At 39.0% G+C, this 18,394-nt stretch overlaps 1 long non-coding RNA gene across 1 annotated transcript in view; it reads right to left on the bottom strand.

Moving 5' to 3' along the window:
* The window catches only part of LOC129650562 (uncharacterized), a 222,860-nt gene that overhangs the window by 13,657 nt on the left and 190,809 nt on the right, over window positions 1-18,394 (bottom strand). Inside the window, exon 2 of the long non-coding RNA XR_008713831.1 lies at window positions 5,963-6,044. This is a non-coding gene — a long non-coding RNA (uncharacterized LOC129650562). The remainder of the gene's footprint in view (window positions 1-5,962; window positions 6,045-18,394) is intronic.

Raw genomic sequence — 18,394 nt, 5'->3', positions numbered from 1 at the left:
AAGTAAATAGACAACTGAGAATCAACAGTTCAGTTCAGTTCAGTCGCTCAGTCATGTCCAACTCCTTGTGACCCCATGAACCGTGGCACACCAGGCCTCCCTGTCCATCACCAACTCCCGGAGTTCACCTAAACCTATGAACATCAAGTCGGTGATGCCATCCAACCATCTCATCCTCTGTCGTCCCCTTCTCCTCCTGCCCTCAATTTTTCCCAGCATCAGGGTCTTTTCAAATGAGTCATCTCTTCGCATCAGGTGGCAAAAGTATTGGAGTTTCAGCCCCAACATCAGTCCTTCCAATGAATATTCAGGACTGATCTCCTTTAGGATGGACTGGTTGGATCTCCTTGCAGTCCAAGGGACGCTCAAGAGTCCTCTCCAACACCACAGTTCAAAAGCATCAATTTTTCAGCCCTCAGCTTTCTTTATAGTCCAACTCTCACATCCATACATGATTACTGGAAAAACCATAGCCTTGACTAGATGGACCTTTGTTGACAAAGTAATGTCTCTGCTTTTTAATATGTTATCTGCGTTGGTCATAACTTTCCTTCCAAAGAGTAAGCTTCTTTAAATTTTATGGCTGCAGTCACTATCTGGAGTGATTTTTGAGCCCCAAAAATGAGTCAGCCACTGTTTCCACTGTTTCCCCATCTATTTAACATGAAGTGACGGGACAAGATGCCATGATCTTAGTTTTCTGAATGTTAAGCTTTAAGCCAACTTTTTCACTCTCCTCTTTCACTTTCATCAAGAGGCTCTTTAGTTCTTCACTTTCTGCCATAAGGGTGGTGTCATCTGCATATCTTAGGTTATTGATATTTCTCCCAGAAATCTTGGTTCCAGCTTGTGCTTCCTCCAGCCCAGCATTTCTCATGATGTACTCTGCATGTAAGTTAAATAAGCAGGGTGACAATATATAGCCTTGACGTACTCCTTTTCCTATTTGGAACCAGTCTGGTGTTCCATGTCCAGTTCTAACTGTTGTTTCCTGACCTGCATACAGGTTTCTCAAGAGGCAGGTCAGGTGATCTGGTATTCCCATCTCTTTCAGAACTTTCCACAGTTTATTGTGATCCACACAGTCAAAGGCTTTGGCAGAGTCAATAAAGCAGAAATAGATGTTTTTCTGGAACTCTCTTGCTTTTTCCATGATCTGGCAGATGTTGGCAATTTTATCTCTGGTTCCTCTGCCTTTTCTAAAACCAGCTTGAACATCTGGAAGTTCACGGTTCACATATTGCTGAAGCCTGGCTTGGAGAATTTTGAGCATTACTTTACTTGCATGAGAATCAACAGACTTTGAGGGGGAAAAAAATAACATGAAAATTAAAGACCAAAACAAAGAAAGAAGGAGATGACCCCAGAGTAAACAGAGAGAAATCAATAGAGAAAAAAGGAGTCTAAAATATTATAAACAGTAATCTAAGAAATAACTTAGAGAATATGATATCCATAAATCATAAGTCACTATGAAAAAATAACAATAAAGTAAAGTAGAAAGAACTCTTGGGAAATTACAAAATAAGATTAACAAAATAAATTTTTCAATAGTCGAGAGATAAAATTTTAAAAAACCTCACCAAGAGTGGAAAGAAATGAAAAATACAAGATCAAATATAAAGACATACCAAACCAAAAATATTAGTAGTTCTACCCAAGTAATCGGATTCCCCAAAACATATTACAGAGAACATAGGAAATAAAAAATGACCAAATAAATAATGGATAGGAATTCCTCAAACCCAATCTTCAAGATAAAAATCCTAGCAGAGGGAATAAAGATCCACTCTAGGTCTGTCACTGTAAAATTTGAAAATGCAAGCAATAAAAAAGTCTAAAAACATGATTAAATAGGTACAGAGACAATGTTATTAATAATTAGCCATTTGAATTTGAATACTTGCTTAAAGGCTTAAAGGTTAAGAGAGAGTTAATATGAAACCACAATTCTTCATTTCTGATACCTGTTTTCTTTCCTCTGTATCATGATGCATGTTTAAGGTGTTTGGCAACTTTACAAATAGAATTAGGAAATTATTTCCTTTACCCTAACTTTCCCATTCACCCTCTTAACCCTTCTCCTCCCAAATAATTATTTCTGGTTCGCATTTTCAATTGTTTACTGGATATTTTGGCATGGATGACTCTGTGAAAACCACTGGGAACTAGTATATATATATATATGTATAGGGACCAGTATGTTAGAATTTTTAATAATTGGTCCAGTGCTTTTAGCCTTTTCCTACTACAAATTCATCCTTCAAATGGCACCAGGGACATTTTCTAAGCTACAAACCTGGTTCATGTACTCAGCTCTATAAAATACTTCAGAGAGAACACCAAAATTATGAGTGTCATTCAACTGCATATAATATCCCATCTCCTTAATCTTCTAAAATGCTCACTGATTTATGTTTTTATTTATTCCTTTAATTAATAATTAGAGTACCTGCCATGCATGTGCAGGGTACTATTCTAGATGCTGTGATATGCAGTACAGCATGAATAAATCTAAAAATAATTCTGATAAGTGAATAAAGCTAGATAAAAAGTATATACTCTATTATCCCATTTTATAAAATACTAGGAAATGCAAACATAAATAACAGATGGGTGGTTGTCTGAGGGTGGGAGCAGAGCAGGAAAGAGAGGGAGAAGAAGACCGTAGGGACACAAAGAAATTTTGAGGGTGATGAATAAATTTATTATCTTCATTATTACAGCAAAAGTTTCATGATTATATATATGTCAAAATTTGTATCAGTATACATATTACTTACTTGTAGTCACTGTATGTCAGTTATACCTCAATAAAGCTATTAAACCCACAGATATAAAACACAGTTTTAAACACTTGGTCTTGGACTGAATTGTCTCCCCAAATTTCATATGTTCAAGCTCTAACCCCTGATAGCAAAGAAAAACGTGACCATATCTGGAGACAGAGTCTTTAGAGAGGTGATTAAACTGTGATGAGGCTATTAGGGTTGGGTCTAATCCAATATGACAGGATCTTCATAGGTAGAGGGAATTAGGATAGAGACTGCTTATATACAGAGAAAAGGCACAGGGAAAAGACAGCCATTACAAGCTAAAAAGAGAACTAAAAGAAACAATGCTGCCAATATTTTGATCTCAGACTTCTAGCCTCCAGCGCTGCAAGCAAATGAATTTTTGTTCCTTAAGCACCCAGTCCATGGTGATATGTTATGCAAGTCCTAGCAAACTAATATACCTGGTAAGAGATTCCACAATTTATATATATACCTCATGCTTTCTGTGTGGCTAGATCATGAGTGATTTATTTCCTATCTAAATGATTTCCTTTGTGCTTTTTTTTTTTTTTTTGCAATATATATGTGCTTCTGTGATAATTATAAAAATAGTAATAAAATGTTATATGGAACTATCCACAGGATTCAATCTGAAAATTCTAACAACAAAAAAGCCACAGTGGAAAATGTCCTATTTTCTTATTCTAAAATAAGTGTGTTTCTAGTATAGGAGAAAACATAGCAATTTTAAAAAAGACAACTGAAAGAAAATTGCTAAGTATACTTTTAAAATCTTTCTATAAATATTCAAGAGGAAGCCTGCCGATTCTAAATTGCTGATACTGCTGTTTCAAAGATGTCTGCAACATACACAGGAAAGACTCAGTGGAACTATAAACGAGCTGTTCATTAAAGATACCTATGTAAATTACAAGACAAAAGGTAATATTCAATATCAAATGCTTCCATTTTTTCAGAAAGCTTCACAAAATGAGTTTTAAGTTGGCAGTGATTACCAGCAATGTTTTTGTTAGGAGCTTCACAAGGCTTTCTTTTATTCTTAATTACTTTTGTAACTACCAACACTTACTCAATTAGATATGTTAATAGTCCCTGGATTTCTGTACACCTGTTCCTTCCAGCTGTCTGCAAGGCTGGCTCCCCAACATCTGTATGGAATTGGTAGTTCTATTTTCTACTATTAAAATCACAGGAAAAGAAGTCCTAGGGTTTAGGGGAAACACTGATTGAAACTGCCTGCCCTGGTCACGCAAGACAGTAGCCACTTGCATGAGCTATCTTACAACAGGAGATCCCAGGACGGAAACCACTACTAACAAGCTACCACCAACTGGGAAGAACTTCGGAAAGGTCAAAAGGAGAGAGGAGATGGCAGTCTATATGTCTGACCAACCTCCCAGAACTCTCGCAGGAACCACCTTGGCTGAGAGATGCATGTACCACCAGGAAGGACCCTGAGTCAGAACGATTGGCCACAGGCAACTCAGAAACTATTCCCATCTCCATAAAGATGGAGATGGGAATGGAACTCTCCCAAGATTGCAAGTTACATGGCAGAGCAGTTGTCCTGGGTTCCCTCACTCTCCTGCTATCCACCAGGGTGCCCTTTCCCAATAAAATCTCTTGCTTCATCAGCTTGTAAACATGTGTGTCTCCTCGGACAGCTCATTTTCAATTGTTAGACAAGAGCCCACCATGGGCCCTGCAAAGGGTCTCTCTTCCTGCAACATGAGATCAGTATGGGGTTAAAGGGCTTAAAATAAAGACAAAGGTAGTCAAGCATAAATATGCTTGCAGTTACATCAGTATGATGAGAATAAAATCTGGGATGCCTGCAAAAATTACCAGAAGGTTCCTTATGCACTCATAAATATAAAAGGAGGGTCCTTTACTTTATAAGCCCTCTGGTGCTTAGGTTATATTTATCACTATATATGTATCTAAGGTCCAGGTTGTAGAGTAGTTTTGCTATGAAAATTAGAGCAAAAGTTAAAATACTTTAAACCAGAGTCATTTATAATAAACTGAAGTATGTACTAAAAATTGCTTTCAAGAATATGCATTCCACCAGATTTTTATTAAGTACTTAAAATGCACAGTAATTTAGGAGATAGGTTCTTTCAGTTCAGTTCGGTTCAGTCACTCAGTCATGTCCGACCCTATGTGACTCCATGGACTGTGGTCCGCCAGCCTTCCCTGTCCATCACCAAGTCCTGTAGTTTACTCAAACTCATGTTCATTGAGTTGGTGATGCCATCCATTTCTTTAGAGAAGTAATTAAATGAAAATGAGGTCATCAGAGTGGAATCTAATCCAATAGGACTAGTGTCTTTATAAGAAGAGATTAGGAAACACACATACAAATCTACAGTTGGAAGACTGTGTGTGTGTGTGTGTGTGTGTGTGTGTACGCACGTGCACACGCATGCACGTGCATGCAACCCCATGGACTATAGCCTGCCAGACTCCTCTGTCCATAGAATTTTCCAGACAAGGCTGCTGGAGTGGGTTGCCATTTCCTGCTCCAGGAGATATTCCTGAGCCAGAGACCTAACCCACATCTCCAGTGGCTCCTGCATTAGCAGGTGGATTCTTTACCACTGCACCAACTGGGAAGCCTGAAAAAGCTTCCTAAATTCAGGAAGTACAGCAACAGTGATAATGCCCCTGATCTCATGGAGCTTAAAAGGAGTAAAAATGACTAATAAATCCAGATTGACTAAGTGTTATGAAAATTATACAAGGTAAAATTACTGGTTTGCACTGGGGAATGCTATTTAAGTATGGTAGTTAACATCTTTGAAGAGATAATATGAAAATGAGATAAAGTCTTTAACTTATACAACTAAAAAAGAAGTAAGTATTATACTCAGTGCCAAAGAGAACACTGGAGAATGGGCACCATAAATTGAAGTAATTTATAATGAGAGGATGTAGGCACATTATATTAATACATGTAAATTAACCTACAATTGTATTTGTAGAATTTTATCTACAAAGTGTTTGCATCAAGATTTTATTATAATGTTGTTCATTGTACAATTGTTTATAGTAATACAAATTTGGTGAAACTTCAACCCCAACAATAGGATACTCATTAAACAAATAAAATACAGTGCACCAGCAAAATAACATATCGTGCATCCATTAAAATGATTCTTTACCATTTCTGATGCAAGAGGTCAGATTTTCTCCACTTTCTTCAGATTCTTTAAGGTAGCGAGGTGATGCTTAAAAGGCACAAACCTACAAAATTTAGAAAATAGCAAACAATGAACAGTGGGATTTAAGTGGAAGAATACGGGTAGATGAAGCATAGCAGAGGAAGCCACAGTCTGGAAATCACGTGGTATAAGTATCAGTAAAAGAAGAAGTGATCCACTCAGCAAGTACAAACGAAAGGAGAGGAAGGAATAGTGAAAAGAGCTAAAAATGGATGGTAGATGAAGGTCTATGTACAGAAATCTGTGAAATAATCAGTCTTCCTCCTTCGCTTGCCTCTACTGGCTTGAGCTTTATACTCAATACCAAACAACCGTCCAGAAAGAACGAAGGTAACTGAGGCTGAGTATGAGTGTCATAGAAGAAGCATTCCTCATTATACCATATAGGTGTACCTTAACCTAATAACCAGTTTATGTTCCTTACCCTAAAGAAAGTCTGCCGTCACTAAACCTTAATTAGCACCTTAGATCATGCCATCAGACTTGATATCAACCAATTCTAAATGTGAGCAAATGAGACATTTGAGGAAAGGCTGCAGCATGCAAGAGAAATACCAAAACTTTGAAACAAACAAACAACAGGTGAAAGTAACCTTTGGCAAAAAGAAAAATAAGAAAATGACAAAGACCTTTGAATCAGAGTCCTCAATGACATTTAAGAAAATATTCTTAGCAAAGCATGCAAATATTAAATGTTTTGTATCCAGCCCAAGAACTAGAAATCCAGACCAAATAAACAAGAGATGGGGACAAGGCATACCAATGCCAAATTGGGAATTACTTGTAAGGTAATTACAAGGCTGAATACTCCTGCCTTAGATATTGCAATTGAAGAGACAAGAGCAGCAAAGCAACTTTCCCTCTGGGACGCAAATGGGAAATGGACAATGATCACCTATTCCATCACTGACTATCAAGAAATGAGGCAGCAACAATTCTTACCTCCATGTGAGTTAGATTCCTTATAAAATCGATCAGTTTGTAGCCCAGACAGTAAAGAATCTGTCTGAATGTGGGAGATCCCAATTTGATCCCTAGGTCAGGAAGATTCCCTGTAGAAGGGAATGGCAACCTACTCCAGTATATTTGCCTGGAGAATTCCATGCAAAGAAGAGCCTGTCGGGCTACAGTTCATGGGGTTGCAAAGAGTCGGACACCACCAAGCAACTAAAAGAAAAAAAGCAACTCCACACCCAGAAGATGAGATGAGCAGATGAATGAAAAGAAAATCACATCTATGGAACTTCTGCCATCCACAGAAATGTATGCATGTCAAGCAGAACACCCAGAACAGGGAACTTCTAGCAAAAGAACATTAAAAACACTTAGAGATTTGATTATGACACAAAATAAAAGTATTTTCATCAACTAAAAATATTGTTAATGTTAGAATCTAATACAGTTAAAGGTAATGTTAAGGGTTGAAATATGTGTCCTTGAATATAAAATAGAAGAAGTGTCTCACAAAGAGATGGATATCATGAGGTTAGAGACTTGGATGATGATGTGGTTGAATTGTATCCCCCAGAAAGACATATTCAAGTCCTGACCCCATGCCTGTGAGTGTGATCGTTTTTTGAAATGAAGTCTTTACAGATGTCGTCAAAACAAGGTGAGGTCATACCAGATTATAATGAGCTGTAAATTCAATGACTGGTGTCCTTGTAGGGAGTGAGAGATTTGAAAACATGCAGGGGACATGAGGAAGAAGCCCAAATGAACATGGGAAAAAATTGGAGTCATGCTGCCACAAGCCAAAACAACATCAAGGATTGCCGGCAACCAGCATAAGCTAGGAGCAAAGAAAGATTCTTCTCTAGAGACTAAAGAAAGAGCATGGCTTATTGACATCTCGATTTTAGACTTCTAGTCTCCACAACTGTTAGACAATACATTTCTGTTGTTTTAAGCCACATTTTGTTGTTTAGTCACTAAGCTGTACTCAACTCTTTTTTGACCCCATGGACTGTAGCCCACCAGGCTTCTCTGTCCATGGGATTTTTTAGACAAAAACACTGGAGTGGGTTTCCATTTCCTTCTCCAGGCAATCTTCCAAACCTAAGAATCAAAGCTGTGTCTCCTGCATTGGCAGGCAGATTCTTTATGGCAATTTGTTACAGTAGCCCTTGGAAACTAATACAGATGATCAATTCACAGGATTTAACATACAAATGGAAAAAAAATTAAACAATTAAAAGAATTTTATTTCCCTGAGTTCAAGAAATTTTTGAGGCTTCAAACTGAAAAAGGTCATTGAATTCTGGTACTGACTATGAAAACAAGCCCCCAAGTATAGATATCCTAGACAAGAACTCCAGTCCCCAAAGGTCAATCTCTGCCCTCTGCAGCAGGAAGGAGAAACTTCTAACAAAGAGAAAAAGCATAGGACTTGTCATCTAAAATTCTAGAAGTTAGAATTTGGTGGACTAATGTCTACAGACTTTTAAAAGGATATAATAATTTTATACCGAGTAAGATAGAGTGTCTGCAAAAAAAATTTTTGCTCATTTTTTCCCACCCTTGAGAGGTGCAAAGGTGGTAACTTTTCATTGCTTTTACATTCACGAAAAACTCTGATGTAGAAATTTCTATTTCCCTTCAAAACATTGTTCTACTCTTTTCTAACATTTTTCATGACAGACCATCTTAAGTTTATTTCCCCCTTTAGGTAATGTGCTTCTGTCCCTCCAGGCTTGTATGATCCTTTTTAGTAATTAAAATACAATAATCTTATCTGAAGAGATTGAGTGTTGGTTGTTTTTCATTAAGTTTGCACAAGCTCCAGGAGTTGGTGATAGACAGGGAAGCCTGGCGTGCTGCAGTCCATGGGGCTGCAAAGAGTCTGACATGAGTGACTGCACTGAACTGAACCGACACATGGAGAAACCTGCAGATAAGCAGATTACAATCTACCTTCAACTCAATGTTATATTTATTCCCTATTCTGTTCTATTATTTCATTTCTCCTGGCCTATTCTAGTCCCTTCTCTAGGAGCACAAATTATAGGTATGTTGACTAATCATTATCTTACTTGTCCCTGTAATCTTCTTTATTATATATAACTTTTATAAAAATCTTATAGCTTTTCTTTGGTGTCCTCGGTAATTTTCTCAACTGTCTTAATGATCCATATAGTGACAATTTTCTTCTTTACTAGCTGAAATGCTTTAATAACTTTACTTTTATCAAATTTACTTTTTTAGTTCCTTAATAAAAATCCTTGCAGCTCATTGTTAAAAATAATATTCACATTCATTTCAGATGCCATGTTTTCCTTAATATCAGTTCAAAATATGTAGTACCTAAAATTTGATTTTGTTTCCCTGGATAAGTCTTCAAATATATGTTTCTTGATGAAATTTTTCACACCATTGTTTCAAACTGTATTACTATACCTTGGTAACCAATGATAATTGCATTTGTTACCAAGGTAAGAGGGTAGTAGGTTGAGTATTATAGATTAATTGAGAGCAGGAGACCTTCTATTAGAACTGATTTTTCTTCAGTTTTTTCCAGACATCTTAAAAAGTATGCTACTGGAAAGTAAGCAGGAGAGTGATGAAGGAGGGTGATATCACCTTAGTCCTGTGGTGGTTTTAAGAACGTGGGAAGGAAGTTAACACTATAGGAACCTGCAGCTAAAGTGTCTTTCCCCGAAAGAATTTTCTCTACATTTGTTGAAATCTGCCATGTGGAGACAAACCCAGCTGGATTTGGAGAAATTGTTTTCCCAACATGAGAGATGCTTGGTTTTCTCCAGCTGGCCATATGAGCAGGAACTTTTATGGTGGAGCAGGGTGGGGTAATGCACCATTATATTTCTTTCTATGTGCTGAAACTACATGTTTTCTCGTAATACTTTTGCTACTAGTGATCTAAAATTGTTAAATGACTCAAAGTTGATATCCCCTTATCCTTCTGATGACCTATCCTCATTGCCAGGGTTCCTTGATCTAAATCAGTTCCTTGATCTAAAGCAGTGGATATGGCAGCAAACATACTCTAACAGGGTCCCCAGTGGTCTCCATCACCAGGCATTTTTGCCCCAGTGTAATCCCCTCTTCTTGACTGTGGCAGGATCCATGATTTGCTTCTCATGGACTAAAATTAACAGGAAAGGATTTCACACATGTGATTATTTACATTAAATTGCAACTTTTGTCTTGCTAGTAGGCCCTCACTATTGATGCTCTCCCTTACTGCCTTTGTTGAATACATTGTCATCTGGAGAGACTCATGGGGCAAGGAACTGTGTGGCCTCCCCCCAACAGTCAGCAAGAAGATGAGGCCCTCTACCTGACAGCCCACAAGGACCTGGATACCACCAACAACCACATGTGCTTGGAAGTGACCCTTCCCAAGCTGAGCGTCAGATGGACCCCAGGCTCAGACAAAACCTTGACTGATGCTTGTGAGAGACTCTAAGGCAAAAGACCCAGCTGCACCATATTCAGATTCCTGGCTCATGAGATGTAGCTTATTTTAAACCACTGCAGTTCTGGTATTTTTTTTTTTTTTACAAAAATAGATAAATACTACAGTGGGTTTCTTTCTCAAGTCAGAACATTGCTACTGGAAAATCACTTTTCAGAGAAAAACATGTATTTTTCACTGAGCCACCTTTGTCTTGGAATATAACAGACCTTTATCAGAACAGAGTACTCCAAAATCTTTTCCATAGCCTATTTATACATCCAATGCCTGGACCCTCCCAACTATAAGATATTGGTAGAATTTTCCAGAATTTTTCCACCAGCATTCCCCAACAATCAACTCATAGAAGCTGTTTTTAAAACCTCTGGTTCCCTAGAAACAGAATCTTAGGAAAAGATTGTGGAAGTGTTTCATTGAGTAATCTTAGTAGGGACTAAGTAAAGCAGTAGAGTCCAAAGGGTTAAAGCTAAGTGAGGTATGATCTCTCAGCTGGAGTCTAACTTTAATCCTGGTCCCTTAGGAAGCTTTGGAGCAAAAACTGCAGCTCTAGACTTCCCTGGTGGTCCAGTTGTTAAGACTCCAGTCTTCCAGTGCAGGAAGCATGGATTCAATCCCTGGCCTGGGAACTAAGATTCCGCATGCTGTGGGGTTCGGCCAAAAAAGTGTACAAAAATTTAGAAAAAAAGATAAAAGAAAACTGCAGCTCAGAATTGATTCCATTTTTAGGTAAGGGGCCTAGTCTCCTCTGTCCCATGCCAACTAGTCATTGGTCACTGGCTCTCGTGGAGGGGTCTGGGAAGATGTGAATGAAGAGGAAGAGGGATGCTATAGTCCTTAGCAGCCAACCCTCACAGCACCCAGGAGAAGCTGCACCTGCTCAGTGAAGGGCAGGGCCCCAAAAGCATCCACCAACATGGTAAGTTGTGTTTTGCTTCCTGGTGTCATCTTTGAAAGTATTGTAAACAATATTGTAGTTGACAGTATCTCTAATTTCTGTTGATAATTTCATTGAGTTTATGTGTGAGAGTTTACAAATGTGTTTATTTACCCCATTATCTTTCCCAAAAGTTTCATGAAAGTTTATGAAAGTGGGGCAAACCCATTAGGTTATTTATGCACTCTAAGTTGGCCAATTGTGAATTAGGAAAATCTGCAGCGTCCATTCAGGACCTATCACTCATCTCCTATCCCACTCCACCCCACAACAGGCAGCCTGTCAAACACGCCTTTTGAGTTAGAGATTTAAGCTTCTGCTTCAGAATGAAAAATTACTACTGTCTAACACAGACTGTGGGTTTGCTGGCCCTGTTCCCAATTGAGTTGGGGGAACAGTGTCTGAAAAACAAACCTTACAGCTCAGGCTATCCTCTCATAGTGCCACCAGGGTGGCTGGCAAGGTTTCTCCCATCACAGCTGGTATTATCCTGTGTTACTCAACCAGAGGAAAATTACTTCCTAATGGACCCTTAAGCCCTCTGTTCAATTTTCCCTTAAGGTATGACAAGTGCAATCCCAAGGACTCATGCTAAGCAAGGCCTCTTCAAAAATTATGGTCTGTGCTCATTTGAGAGTCAGAAATTTTCAATTACATAGCCTCCCAGGATACATTTTAGGGAAAAACAAAACACAACTGTTTTTGCTCACTTGTTAAACACTAACTGTTTTGTTCCTAGCTCCATTACTTTTTCTCACTTTATCCCTTTTATGCAAATAGGCAGCCCATTTTCAATCTTCCTTGAAATAGAAATGAAGGCTCTGTGTATGGCAAATTGGTGATTTTGGACTTTGCTTTAAAAATTATCTTTGGGAACAACCTGAATTTTTTCAACACTTAAAAGTTTCAAAAGTGCCTTCACATCCATTGCATCATTTGATTCTCGCCACAAGCCTGCAAAGTAGACAGGTGTTGTAACCCCCGATTTACAGACTAGAATTCAGACATTACCTAACTTCTTAAAATCACGTTGCTGAAAGCAAACAGAACTGAGACAAGAACCAGATTTTCTCTGACTTTAGTCTAATGCTGTTTCTCCTCTTCCATGCTGCCTTTTAACTGTCAGCAATACACATTCTCAATTCCTTTCTTGATCCCCGGGATGTTTGCTTTATGATTATTATTTTTTTCACTGAGGGATCCCATGAGCACACAGCAGGACTTAGCAATGCCCCATTTAGTGTCATTCAATGTTAGCACTGTCTTTATGTATTTCCACATTCTCCAATAAGGACCCTGCCTTAATTATCTAATCTGGACATGTTATTTTACCAGTGTGACTCCAAGATGTGCTGGTGAGTCCCAAAACAAGCATATGAATGTGGTTTATTTGGATTTTACTGTATCACCCTTATGCTTTATTTTCATTGCATTTTGAGAGAATCTTTAGCATGTGTATTAGCAAGTAAAGAAGATATAACACTGCAAAATAAGAGTTCTCTATCTATCCCCTGCACAACCACAAGAGGACCCTTCCAAACCAAAAAGCTGTGAATCTTATCTGTAAGTTCTGTTGTAAATTTTGATCTGAAGGCGTGTTTAATAGCTTTTCAGGGGTTATTTTAAGGGAGTATTTACTCGAAATGATGTCTGCTTATATTATTTCTTTGCCAAATTGCTCCCAGCAACTTGCAAATCTGCTTCTACCTCTCCATCAGTATCCTCTCCGGAAAGGAGACATTTTCTGTTGTGTACTGCATGAAGTATTGGATTTTACTTGATGATCTTTAAAGTTCAGCCAGAAGGACAATGAGTACATCCACTCATTCTCAACCTTTTCACCACTAAGGATACTTTTTATTATTTTACTCCTCGATATGAAATATATTATGTGCCAAACTTCACATTTATCAAGAAATTCTTTATTTCCACATTTTTAATACCAACATATATAATAATAACAAACACACAGAGCATGTTTGTTATTGTGCTGAGTGCTATTCTAACAATTTACATAATTAACTTCTCTAAATCTTTGACATCATAGGAGGTAAGTACTATTATCTTCTTTACACATACAAGGCACAGAAGAGTTAAGCAACCAGCAGTAGTTACTATCTGAAATTTCGTACTGGCAGCTAGGCTCCAGAGTCAACGTTCTTAACCTCTATATGTGCTGTTTCCTATTTGTAATATTGGGTTGGCCAAGAAGTTCATTCAGGTTTTTCCATACAACACAATGGAAAAACTTGAACAAACTTTTGGCCATCCCACTATGTATCTGGTTAGCACAAGTCAGTGAAAACATGTAACCCTTCTAATTTCAGAAAGGCAGAACCAGTAAAGGCATGAGTTCCTCCAATGGGCAGACATCCCAGGTGGAAAGACCATTCTCTTGGAGTCAGCAGACTAAAATCCAAGCTTCCACTCCTCCCTTTGTCAGCTTTATACCCCTGAATACACGTTTAACTTCCCAAGTATTCAATTCTTAGTGTGAAAATGAGAATACTACAATTTATCCTGTATATCTCATTCATTAGTTAAAAAAAAAAAAAAGTCATTCATAGCACAGCCTCATTTGTGCCAGGCACTGCTGCTAGATCTGGGGTGAAAGATGAATGGGGGTGAAATCATCTCCCTGAAAGAATTCAGAATCTAGAGTGGAAGAAGAGGAACAGAACTACACTGACATACAATGTGACATGTTTATGCTGTAGGAGTTATTGAATAAGAGGGGGATGGAGAAGAAGAGCTGTGTTACATTTCTCCAGAGGGGGCAGGAGCGGGAGGCAATGTCAGGAAAACATCATAGAAAAGACAGTCCCTGATATGAGTCTTGAAATATCAGGAAGAGTTCACAGGGCACACAGTGATGGGGAAACAAGACATGTGAAAGCATGAAGAGAGAACATATGCCCTAATTTCAAATACTTATAAAAATGCAGAAGACACTGCTCCTGGGCAGTTAGCAGGGGGGAGATTGACTCATAGAGAGAGATGGAAAGATAGAGTTTGGGTGACAGAATAAAGCATTTCATAAATTCCAAAGCATGCTATAAATAGACAACAGTATTTAGGATGGTCATTACTAAGGACACCAGTCAGTATTGATGGTTCAATGTGTTCCTGAATTGCAGACAATCAATACAGGCACCACTCTGGACAAACCTAGAATACAGGAGCCCCTTAAACTTTATAGAAGCTCTGGAATTTCCCTGATGGTCCAGTGATTATGAATCCACCTTGCAATGCAGGGTCCATGGGTTTGATCCCTAGTTGGGGAACTAAGATCCCACATGCTATGGAGCAACTAAGCCTGTAAGCAACAACTGCTGAGCCCATGTGCTGCAACTAGAGAGTATGTGTGCCACGAGGAAAGACCCCACATGACGCAACTAAAATTGGATGCAGCCAAATCAAGAAATATTTTTTTTTTTTTTAATGGAAGCTCTGAAAGTTATTCCTGAGCACTGCTCCAGAATCAGGTGAGATACTGAAACTATGACTTCTTTACCCTTTTCAGTCAGAATTTCAAAGGATACACTGTACCTCTCCATCAGATGCTTTGCATCAGGAAAAGTCAAACCTGTCTTTCTGACAGAACTTACAGAAAACCAAGAGGCCTAAAGGCTCCAAAACAAAGAACGTTCAGCCATCCCCCTTTTTGCAGAGGCATGAGGGCCTGAGATGGAAAGCCTGGGTTATTTAGATAATTGCTTCAATTTTCTATCTCACTTTGCTTTTGTAAATGAGTAAGGAAATGAGGAGAATAATTTAATTCAGGTCTCCTAAAAACACATTTATTCTTCTTTCCCACATTCAATCTCCATTTTACTTTTGGAGAATTTCAGTAAAAAAAATAAAAATAAAAATATGCATTGTCTGGGGAAATCACACTGGCATAATAAGTTGATGAAATTTTCAATGGGGCACAGGTGGGAAGACGACAGCTGTTGCCTATTTAGGCAAATGTGCATGCTTTTTAAAACGGGAATTGTGTATAAATGGACCAAAATAACAGCTTTCCTGAATAATTGAGATAACTGACACCAGTCTCCTTTTTACTTTGTTCCTGTAAGCAAAAGTTTCATGGTCTTTAAAGATGCTACTATATTTCTTTTGCCTTCACTTTCTCAGTGCACAAGGAGGATATTCTTACCTGTATCTATACAAAACTCACATGGAATTGACCATTTCTCTTACAAGCAAAATCTTAAAAAAATGATACAGCTCTAGATTGTTCTGTTGTGCGTGTAGTCTATGCTACCTCATGTACGATAGCAAAGCCAAAACAACATTCATGGAGAAGAGATTACATGTAAGGCACCACATCAGGCTTTGGATGGCAAAAGAGAAGTCTAACATCACAGTACCAACTTTGAATTAAATTGGGGATAAATGTGTAACAAGTTTGCAAAACTTATGCTTCAACTGGGATGTGGAGAAATATGTAATCTTTAAAGTAATTTGATGTTTATCTAAAGCCCTGATATGATCAGTGAAAATAATGATGATAACTTTTATTCCTATCAAACTTAAACTTTCTGAGCCAGTATCACAAATAGACTTTATTTTCTAAGTAAAATGCATTTAATTTTCTTAAGTAGTTTCCTCTTCTCAGTTTGTCCTTCTGAGACTGTATCAAATATACAGGGAAGAGGTGTGCTATGACAAGACTGCCAAAGGTGGGGAGAGGTGGCAGATGTGACCCCTGACCTCATGTCCGTCCTTAGACTTGCACTGACTCTCATATTCTGAGAGGGGCTTACTTTCTTGCATTTTCAGCTCCTGAAAACCTCTTGATATGGATTTCCTCAACTTGATCAGGCCCAGTATTAACCCCTGAAAGATTCATCCTCATCGCACCTCATCTACCCAACCAGCCCTGCAGTCCATGCTGGCCTTCACTCCAGTGTCTCTCCCCGCCTACCTCATAAGCCCTGTGACAGGCCCATCACCCCTCACCTTAGAACTCATATCACACAGGAAGCCCAGAAGGCTTCCCTGTCCCTGCATACACACAGCCCACCTGCCCACCTGACAGCACTGTGATTACTCTCACCTATCTGAAAAGAACACTTCCCTGACTGTGAGCCTAGCCTGAAGAGAGGAAATTAGAATTCATCTTTTGGACTTCTCTGATGATCCAGTGGTTAGGAATCAACCTGCCAAGGCAGGGAACATGGGTTCAATCCCTGGTCCGGGAAGAATCCTTATGCCATGGGACAACTAAGACCCATATGCCACAAATACTGAGCCTGCAACTACCCACATGCTCTAGAGCCTGTAAGCTGCAACCACTGAGCCCTCACACCCTAAAACCTGTGCTACGCAGTGACAGAAGCCACTGCATAAGAAACCAGTGCACCACAACCAGAGAGTAGCCCCCTGTTGCCGCAAATAGAGAAAGTCCATGTGCAGCAACAAAGACAGTGCTGCTTGCTGCTGAGTCGCTTCAGTCGTGTCCAACTCTGTGCGACCCCATAGACGGCAGCCCACCAGGCTCCCCATCCCTGGGATTCTCCAGGCAAGAACACTGGAGTGATTGCTATTTCCTTCTCCAATGCATGAAAGTGAAAAGTGACAGTGAAGTCGCTCAGCCGTGTCCCACTCCTAGCGACCCCATGGACTGCAGCCTACCAGGCTCCTCCGTCCATGGGATTTTCCAGGCAAGAGTACTGGAGTGGGGTGCCATTGAACAAAGACACAGAGCAGCCAAAAATAAAATAATTTCTTTTAAAAAAAGAATTCATCTCTCTCCTAGTATCCAGGTATTAAACATTGTAGAAAGATTCTAAATAGTAACTAAAGAGTATTCTCTTATGATCAGTTACCACAACAGAAAAATATTCCAGGAGTCAGGTAATCCTCAATCTGCAGGGGTTCTTTCCTCCCTTCCAAGAGCAAGAGGTCATGGCCCATATTCATTGAATTCACTCAAAGCATACATGACGGGCACTGGTCTAGGCTGAGCATCTCAGAAATGAAACAGAGTCAGGCAATCGGAATGTTGCCTCTCTACCAGAGAATAGAGAGAAATAGAGGCAATCCCAGCAGACAGAAAGCTGCTGTGATGGAGGAAGCACAAAGCACTGGGGAGCCCAGATGGGGACACGCAGCCAGACAGCAGAGGCCAGGGAAAGCTTCCTGGTGAGCTCCTGCCCAAGCTGAGTTTTGAAAAAGAAACGGGCGCTGTCTAGGAAATGACAGCAAGAACATGTCACGAGAGGAAGCAGCACTGCGGAAAGCCGGAGCTGTGAGAGAGTGCGGCTCATTAGCGGCGCTGCCGAGCAGCTTGGTACAGCTACCCTGCACATATTACACATTCATTTTCCTTTCCTCTCCTGAGAGGCTTTGATTTCCCACAGCTATGAACAAAGCCTTAAATGCAAAGCAGAAATGAACAGGGTCATAGGAAATGAAAAACTTGTAGATGGATACCTTTGGAGATGAAAGCAGAAACATTTTCTAATATTCCTTAAAAGAATATGATTTTGCTTCTAAAGACCAGTCTGCCTCTTGGTGTCAAACAGCAGAATAATTGGCTATTGTTGGTTTATTTTTTTTTTCTATCTAAAAGAACTTCTTTTAATATTCTCTACCAATTACAGAGTATTCAGAAGGTAAATCACACAGGAAATTTCCAGAATTCATAAATGCCATAGAAACAAAGCAGTTCGCCTAAAGAATGCACAGTTTAAGGTATAGAATAACTGGAAAAGAATAGCATTGACTATTTTTTGCTATGGTAGACTATCTGTCTTTGTTCCTACCTTTACGTAAATGAAAATTCTTTAAATGAGTGCATCCTACATTTATTTAGGCCAGGCAGAAATAAATAATATAAATTACAGAGAATGATATTAGCGTGGAGGATGGTCCCAGCACATCACAAAAAAAGGAAAAAATACTGAGGGGATAACAAAGCAGTCCATGTTGAGTATATTTCTAAGGTAGAATTCCTAGGAAGTTGTGCTCATTGGAATCATTTTCCTTGGAACGG

This window comes from Bubalus kerabau, chromosome 4, assembly GCF_029407905.1.
Source record: "Bubalus kerabau isolate K-KA32 ecotype Philippines breed swamp buffalo chromosome 4, PCC_UOA_SB_1v2, whole genome shotgun sequence".
Taxonomy (NCBI): Eukaryota; Metazoa; Chordata; class Mammalia; order Artiodactyla; family Bovidae; genus Bubalus; species Bubalus kerabau.
Note: the sequence above shows the minus strand (reverse complement) of the source record. Positions and strands in the feature narration are given on the sequence as shown.